An 8,598-nucleotide genomic window follows, 5' to 3' on the forward strand; every position below is an offset into this window, starting at 1 on the left:
TGGGCTTCCGATTTAAAGGGTCCTGGCTACCTGCTGCATCTATTGGCTATTCGAAACGTGGGCAAAATCAGAAAAGTCTATTAATTTGATAACTTATATAATTTTTTTTATAACTAATAGGATATTCAGTGAATGCACCGAGCAAAACGTTCACCACCTTTCATACGTTCACCTCCTGTAACTCGATCAAGACATCTAGCCAATATTGTCGCCGTTGATTTTTCTTTAGAATCGTCATCTAGTCAACCAAGTACTCCAATTCAAATTTCCGATAATCCATTTTTTGAACCCGACCTCACAATTGAGAACCCGGAAGATATTCAGGGACAATTCAAGGATCCTGAACCACTAATCATTCCTCCTGAACCACAAATCATTCAACCAGAAATTGTCGAGGAAGAAACCATTAAATCAGAATCCTCTAGTGATTCAGATTCAACGAATTCAATCATGGAAAATCAGGAACCTCTAAGTATGGAAGACCGAATGAGGGCTACACGCACTGGCCAAGGTCATGCAATTACTCAACCAGACATTAATGCGCCAGATTATGAAATCAAAGGACAAATCCTACACATGGTAACTAATCAATGCCAATTTAGTGGTGCGCCGAAGGAAGATCCAAACGAACATCTTCGTACCTTTAATAGAATTTGTACTCTATTTAAGATCAGAGAAGTTGAGGATGAACAGATCTATCTCATGTTATTTCCCTGGACTTTAAAGGGAGAAGCCAAAGATTGGTTAGAATCGTTACCTGAAGGGGCGATTGACACATGGGATGTTTTAGTTGAGAAATTTCTTAAAAGATTCTTTCTGGCATCTAAAGCTGTGAAACTTAAAGGAGAAATTGTTACGTTTACACAAAAGCCAAATGAAACTCTATATGAGGCGTGGACAAGATTTGGAAAGTTATTAAGAGGATGTCCTCAACATGGTTTAGACACTTATCAAATAGTACAAATATTCTATCAAGGGTGCGACATTACTACATGAAAAGACATCGACATAGCAGCTGATGGTTCCATTATGAAGAAAACCGCAACTGAAGCTTACAAAATTATTGATAACACAGCCTCCCACTCACATGAGTGGCATCAAGTAAAAGACATCGTTAGATCATCTAAAGCGGCTAGAGCCGATTCTAGACATGACTTTGATTCCATTTTCGCAAAGTTAGATGCTTTCGAAAGACGAATGGAAAAGATGACTAAAGATATTCACGCAATATGAGTTAGTTGTGAGCAGTGTGGAGGACCACATTTGACAAAAGATTGTCTCAGTATTGAACAAACAATGGAACAAAGAGAGAATGTTTCATACATGAACCAAAGGCCTGGAAATAATTATCAGAATAATTATCAACCGCCAAGACCAAACTACAATCAAAATCAGAATTATAACCGAAATGTTCCATACAATAACCAACAAGGTCCTAGCAATCAACAAGTATCTAATAATACTTACAATCAGCAAAGACCTATTTTTCTAGTTAAACCACCACAAACCGATGATAAAAAGCCAAATTTAGAAGATATGATGTCGAAGCTAGTTGAATCTCAAACACAGTTTTTCACATCTCAGAAACAAACTAATGAACAAAATGCTCAAGCATTTAGAAATCAACAAGCTTCTATCCAAAATCTGAAACAAGAAGTAAGTAACCTAGCCAGGTTAATTGGAGAAAGAAAACCGAGGAGTCTACCTAGTGATACAAATGCTAACCCCCGAAATGAAACAGCTAAAGCCATTACCACAAGAAGTGGTATTACACTTTAACCACCTAAAATACCTGTAATTTCTGATGACTCTATTCCTACTACGCAGGCACCACATCCTGAGCAAGAAAAGGAAAAAGAACCAGTAGTTGAAAAGGTTAATGAAGATAACACAGTTAAGGCTAAACCTTATGTTAAACCATACCAACCACCACTACCTTACCCGAGTAAAATGAGAAAAGAAAGACTTGAAGCCGAGCAATCCAAATTTTTGGATATGTTTAAACAAATAAATGTCAATCTTCCTTTCATTGATGTGATTTCAGGAATGCCAAGATATGCTAAATTCCTGAAAGATCTAATCACAAATAGAAAGAAAATGGAAGAACTCTCGGCTGTTACTATGAATGAAAATTGTTCTGCAGTGCTGTTGAATAAGCTACCAGAAAAATTATCAGATCCAGGAAGTTTCACAATTCCATGTTTTCTGGGTAGTCTTAGTTCAATAGAAGCATTGGCAGATTTAGGTGCTAGTATAAATCTAATGCCATATTTACTATACGCTAAACTAGACCTCGGAGAATTGAAACCAACACGAAGAAGCATACAACTAGCCGATCGATCAGTAAAATATCCTAGAGGGATAATGGAGAACATGCAAGTTAATGTTGGTACTTTAGTATTTCCAGTAGACTTTGTTATTATGGACATGGAAGAAGATTCTCGAGTTCCTCTCATATTAGGAAGACCATTCTTAAACACGGCTAAAGCAATAATAGAAGTGTTTGGTAAGAAACTGACCCTAAGTATAGAGGACGAGAGTGTTACCTTTTCTGTTGATAGAGCCATGCAACAACCGCAATCTGTAGATGATACATGTTATTATATTAAAACTATAGATTCACATGCAGAATTGTTACAAGAATTTCTAGAATTACAAGGAACAGGAGAATGTTCTTTAGGAGAAGGAACTGAACCAATTAATGAATCTGAAATATTAGCTACATTTATGGCTAATGAATACGAACCAACAACAGAAGAACTTCAAATGCTAAAAGAGGAAGACAGATATCGATACAAATCATCGATAGAAGAACCACCGATATTAGAGTTAAGGCCACTTTCAAATCATTTGGAATACGCTTATTTACATGGTGAATCTGAATTATCTGTAATAATATCGTCTTCTCTTACTGAAAATGAAAAATCTCGACTCTTTTCTGTGCTAAAAGCTCATAAACCAGCTATTGCATGGAAGATTCATGATATAAAAGGTATAAGCCCTTCGTATTGCACACATAAAATCCTTATGGAAGAAGGTCATAAAACATATGTGCAACGCCAACGAAGACTAAATCCTAATATGCAAGATGTTGTTAAGAAAGAAATTATTAAACTGCTAGATGCATGTTTAATTTATCCAATCTCTGATAGTCCATGGGTAAGCCCAGTTCAATGTGTACCTAAGAAGGGTGGCATGACTGTCATCACAAATGAAAAAAATGAGCTTGACTGTAACGGGATGGCGTGTTTGTATTGATTATAGAAAACTAAATGACACCACCAGAAAAGTTCACTTTCCCTTACCTTTCATTGATCAAATATTGGAAAGGTTAGCCGGAAACAGTTACTATTATTTTCTTAACGGTTTCTCTGGATACTTTCAAATTCCAATCGTACCCGAGGACCAAGAGAAAACCACATTCACATGCCCTTATGGTACTTTTGCTTAAAAACGCATGCCATTTGGACTTTGCAACGCCCCTGCAACCTTTCAAAGGTGCATGATGGCGATTTTTCACGACATGATAGAAGAATGCATGAAAGTTTTCATGGATGACTTTTCATTCTTCGGTGGTATTTTTGAAATATGTCTAGTTAATCTTGAACGGATGCTTATTAGATGCGAGCAATCAAATATAGTTCTTAATTGGGAGAAATGCCATTTCATGGTTAGAGAAGGCATCGTTCTTGGTCATAAAATTTCAAAGGAAGGAATTGAAGTCGATAGAGCTAAAGTAGATGTAATTACTAAACTTCTACATCCCACCAATGTTAGAGGAGTTGATGCCGGTTTTTACCGACATTTCATAAAAGATTTTTCTAAAATTGCCACTCCTATGAATAAAATCCTAGAAAAGGATGCTCCATTCATCTTTTCGGATGAATGCATCAAATCTTTTAATATTCTTAAAGAAAAACTCACTAATGCGTCGATCATGATAACTCCAAATTGGAATCTGCCATTTGAACTCATGTGCGATGCAAGTGATTTTGCAATGGGAGCCGTTTTAGGTTCAAGGATTGAAAAACAATTTCAACCTATCTATTACGCTAGTAAGACGTTACAAGGAGCACAAACGAATTACCCAACTACTGAAAAAGAACTCCTTGCTATTGTCTTTGCTTTTGACAAATTTCGTTCATATCTCGTTCTAGCTAAAACGGTGGTCTATACTGATCATTCTGCTCTTAGATACCTATTTTCAAAACAAGATGCCAAACCACGATTAATCCGTTGGATCTTACTCTTACAAGAGTTCGATATTGAGATCCGAGGCAAAAAGGGAGCAAAAAATCTCGCCGCTGATCATCTTTCTCATCTTGAAAATCCTGAATTAGAAGTTCTAAATGAATCGGCCATACAAGACAACTTTCCTGATGAATATCTATTGAAAATCGATTATAATGAAATTCCATGGTTTGCAGACTATGCAAACTACTTAGTATGTGGATTCCTTGAAAAAGGGTTGTCATACCAAAAACGAAAGAAATTCTTTAGTGATATAAAACACTATTTTTGGGAAGATCCACATTTATTCAAAAGTTGTCCCTATGGAATAATACGCCGATGTATATTCGGGGATGAAGCTAGTCAAATCTTAAACCATTGTCACACAGGACCAATATGAGGGCATTATGGGCCTCAACTTGTAGCAAGGAAAGTCTACGATGCTGGATTCTATTGGCCTATAATTTTCAAAGACGCACATCTTCTTTGTAAATCCTGTGATACTTGTCAAAGGGCCGGAAAAATAAGTCAACGTGATGAAATGCCACAAAATGTCATTCAAGTATGTGAAGTATTTGACGTTTGGGGTATTGACTTTATGGGTCCATTTCCAAAATCTCATAATAATCTCTACATTCTCATTGCCATTGATTATGTATCTAAATGGGCAGAAGCACAAGCTCTCTCAACTAACGATGCACGAGTTGTAGTCAACTCATTAAAACGTCTTTTGCTAGGTTCGGAACACCGAAAGCTTTAATAAGTGATCGGGGTACTCATTTTTGTAATAATCAACTTGAGAAAGTTCTCAAAAGATATGGAGTAATTCATAAAATCTCAACCGCTTATCATCCACAAACAAGTGGACAAGTTGAAAATACCAACCGAGCTTTAAAACGTATTCTAGAGAAAACCGTAGGATCAAATCCGAAAGAATGGTCCATGAAATTAGAGGATGCACACTGGGCTTTTAGAACAGCCTACAAAACTCCAATTAGAACCACACATTTTAAACTTGTTTACGGAAATGCATATCACCTTCCAGTAGAAATTGAGCATAAAGCATTTTGGGCTTTGAAGACATGTAATCTTGATTTGCATGAAGCTGGACGTCTACGGTTAAGTTAACTAAACGAATTAGAAGAATTAAGACATGATGCATATGAAAATTCGTTAATCTATAAGGAAAGAACGAAGAAATCGAATGATAAAAGAATCAAAAGTTCAAAAGAATTTAAGGAAGGAGACCGAGTTCTTATTTTCAATTCACGATTCAAGCTATTTCCTGAAAAATTGATATCAAGATGGTCTGAACCATTCATAGTCAAAAGAGTTTTTCCGTACGGAACAATAGAATTGATAAATTCAAATGGGATTGAATTAAAAGTTAATGGTCACAGAGTTAAACATTACATAGATAGTCCGATGGAAGTTGACAATGAAGTTAATCACAATTTCGACACCACAGCTAACTAAGTGTGGGAAGATTTGAATCTTTTAAGGGTAATATGAATTTTTGTTAGAGTTAGATGTTCTGTTTTCGTGTAGTTCTTGAAAATGGAATCCGAATGGTCTTTCCCTAGCAGACCCTAAAGAACTAGTCTTCTCCCTCCATTCTGAATTTTTATTTCTTTTAGGTTTTACGAGATGAAGAATTCCTTTGATTTTAACTATGGTCTACTACTACACGCTATGATTACCAAACGTAATAATAAACTTTCCCGAGTGAACTGGTATCATTCATAAGAGGTAAAATGGACGAAGTGAGGAAAGAACTCAGGAAAGATCATCATAAGACACATTTTGGTAAAGGAAAATCAAAATCCGCAACAAAAAGAAGAGCACGACACCTTGAAAGATGTTATAAATGCAGAAAATGGTCACACGAAGGTAAATGTTCGAACAATCAAACACATTCCAATACCGAGTTCGTTACTCTATGCAGAGAAGGACCATTCATATGTTTAGAAGAAAAGTTATTAAAAATTCAAGGTTACGCTTATGTAGCTATGGAAAACCAAATCGAACGACTCTCCTATGAGTTGACTAAAGCAGGTCTCTGAGAATTTTATCTCATAGGTAAATATGTACAGTTTTTATTTGTTTTTATTTATTGCTTTTAACCTTTTGATAATAAACGCTGAATCGTTAGCTATAAAGTATTAAATTGATATTCAATAAAATTAGGTATGCGAAACCGAAATTATTGATATCATACAAAAAAAATTATTACATCATTGCGAAATTTACCGTTTATTCATAAGGTATAAATATCTTTAATCAATCAATCCAAAATATTTCAGAAATTCGTCAGGAGTAAAACTAGGTAATTTAGCCAAAATTACTTTACCCAAAAGAGGGACGTATATTTTTGTTAATATTTGATTGATTAAAGTGGGATAAAAGACCAAAAAGATTTTTATTTTTATTTTTACCTTGTTTTTAAAATTAATATATAACTATATTATTTTTAAATGTAAGTTGTGTAAAAATAATATAAATACTAATAATACTTATATGAAATTTTATGCATTTTAAATTTAAGTTTGGTGTGAATTTAAAAACAATAATGTACTTTATTTTATTAAGTTAAAAATTTGATATTTATAATTCGTCGTGAGTTGAAGACTAGGTCGTTGAACCGAAATTGCTTTACCCGAGGGCGGGGCGAGAAATTTTAGTATCATTATTTTTAATTTTATTGATCTAAAGTATGCCAAAAACATTAAAAAACCCAAAAATCTTTGCTTTTAAAACAACACTTCAAAATGACAAATTTCAAAATTTAGTAGAGGGACGAACTAGGTAAACGTACCGAAACGCCCTCAATCTAAAGAGAAACAAAAGTTTAAAATTATTCACTTAATTGTTTTAATAGTAAAATGTTTTTATATATAAAAAAAAGAAAATAGACCCCATGCGATCGCATGGGGTTTGCATAGCATAACCATGCGATCGCATGGCAATAGATATCTAAACAGATTCATAAAGGCACGAACTGCTCTCTGTCTTCCCATTTTTACACACACATATACGAACACACACACATAATCACCTCAAATCCCCATTGTTCAACTAAAATTCACCAAATTTCTTGCTATAATCCGCTCTAATCATGCGTTTGTTCAGAAGTTTTTCAAAGAAGGTAACAATTCCACCCCTAAAACTCTTTAAATTCGAATTATAGAGTTCTTGAGTAATTTTTTTTACCTAATTTAATTTTGATAATTTCTAGTGTAATTAGAGTTAAATTATTCATATATTATGCATGTATAACCTAGATTGATGCTATTTAACATGATTTGAAGCCTTAAACTTCAAAATTTTTAGAAATCTAGGGTTTGTGTTCTTAAGCAATTTGGGACTTTTTGATATAAACAGGTTATGGTCGATTTTTGTTATGAATTAGTGCTAAATTAAGTAGTGTAACATGTTTAGGTAGCTAAATGATCCAAACTTTGATTCTAAACATGATTTTTGAACATCAAAGTGGACTTTTTAAGTCTAAAATTCATGAACTTGATTAAATTGATGTAATTGCCATTTGAAACTTGTTTAATTGCTAGTAATGGTTATTTAAACATGTTATTTGAGTTGAATGCTTATGAACTTTGTATACATTTTCATATATGCTTATTTAAAAAATTGTAGAATTGATAAAAATATGAAAATGAGTATAAGTTTGATATGGATTAAACATGTTATTGTAATTGTTTTAATTTGTTATTTGCTAACACTAATGCATATTTGGATGCACAAATTTTGTGTTTAATGTGTTTTGCTGAGAAATACAGATACTGATGGTGCATCATCGTCTAGACAACCTGAACAAGAACCTGATCAAGAACCACAACCGAAACTACAACCTGAACAACAACAACATTATGATCAACACGTGCCATACTATGAACCAGAACCACAATTTTTTATTGCCTACATAATATTTCCCGTTCACCATGTAATAGAACACTCAAGAATTCATGAACAGGAGTTACATCCCAATCTAAGATTTGATAGAAGCTGGAGAGATTATCCAACGTACCAACATAACAAATTTAAGCTTTGCACCAAAAATGTGGAAGTACCAAGGGTAATAGATTGGGAGCCTTTGAAAAGGGTCAACCTAGATAACTCAGTTAAACTATTACTAATCCAAAGGTATGGCAACTCTTCTTTTCCTGATTGGGAACGTTTATTTACCACTCGTAGGCCTGTATATAAGGAGTGGTGTGTTGAGCTAATGAGTACTATAGCCTTAAATAATGATGTAGATAGGTTAGACGATAAGACTTTTCTTAGATTTTTACTTGGAGGTAGGATGTACAGGATGTCCATGATAGACATGGATAGGGCTTTACAGATTTACAC

At 34.2% G+C, this 8,598-nt stretch overlaps 1 non-coding gene across 1 annotated transcript; it reads right to left on the reverse strand.

Annotated features, from left to right (window-relative positions):
• Positions 1-834: 834 nt before the first annotated feature.
• LOC139878915 (small nucleolar RNA R71) lies at positions 835-941 on the reverse strand. Its single transcript, XR_011769777.1, has one exon. It is a non-coding gene; the product is annotated as a small nucleolar RNA R71 (small nucleolar RNA).
• Between the last annotated feature and the right edge of the window lie 7,657 nt (positions 942-8,598).

Source organism: Rutidosis leptorrhynchoides, chromosome 11, assembly GCF_046630445.1.
Source record: "Rutidosis leptorrhynchoides isolate AG116_Rl617_1_P2 chromosome 11, CSIRO_AGI_Rlap_v1, whole genome shotgun sequence".
NCBI lineage: Eukaryota > Viridiplantae > Streptophyta > Magnoliopsida > Asterales > Asteraceae > Rutidosis > Rutidosis leptorrhynchoides.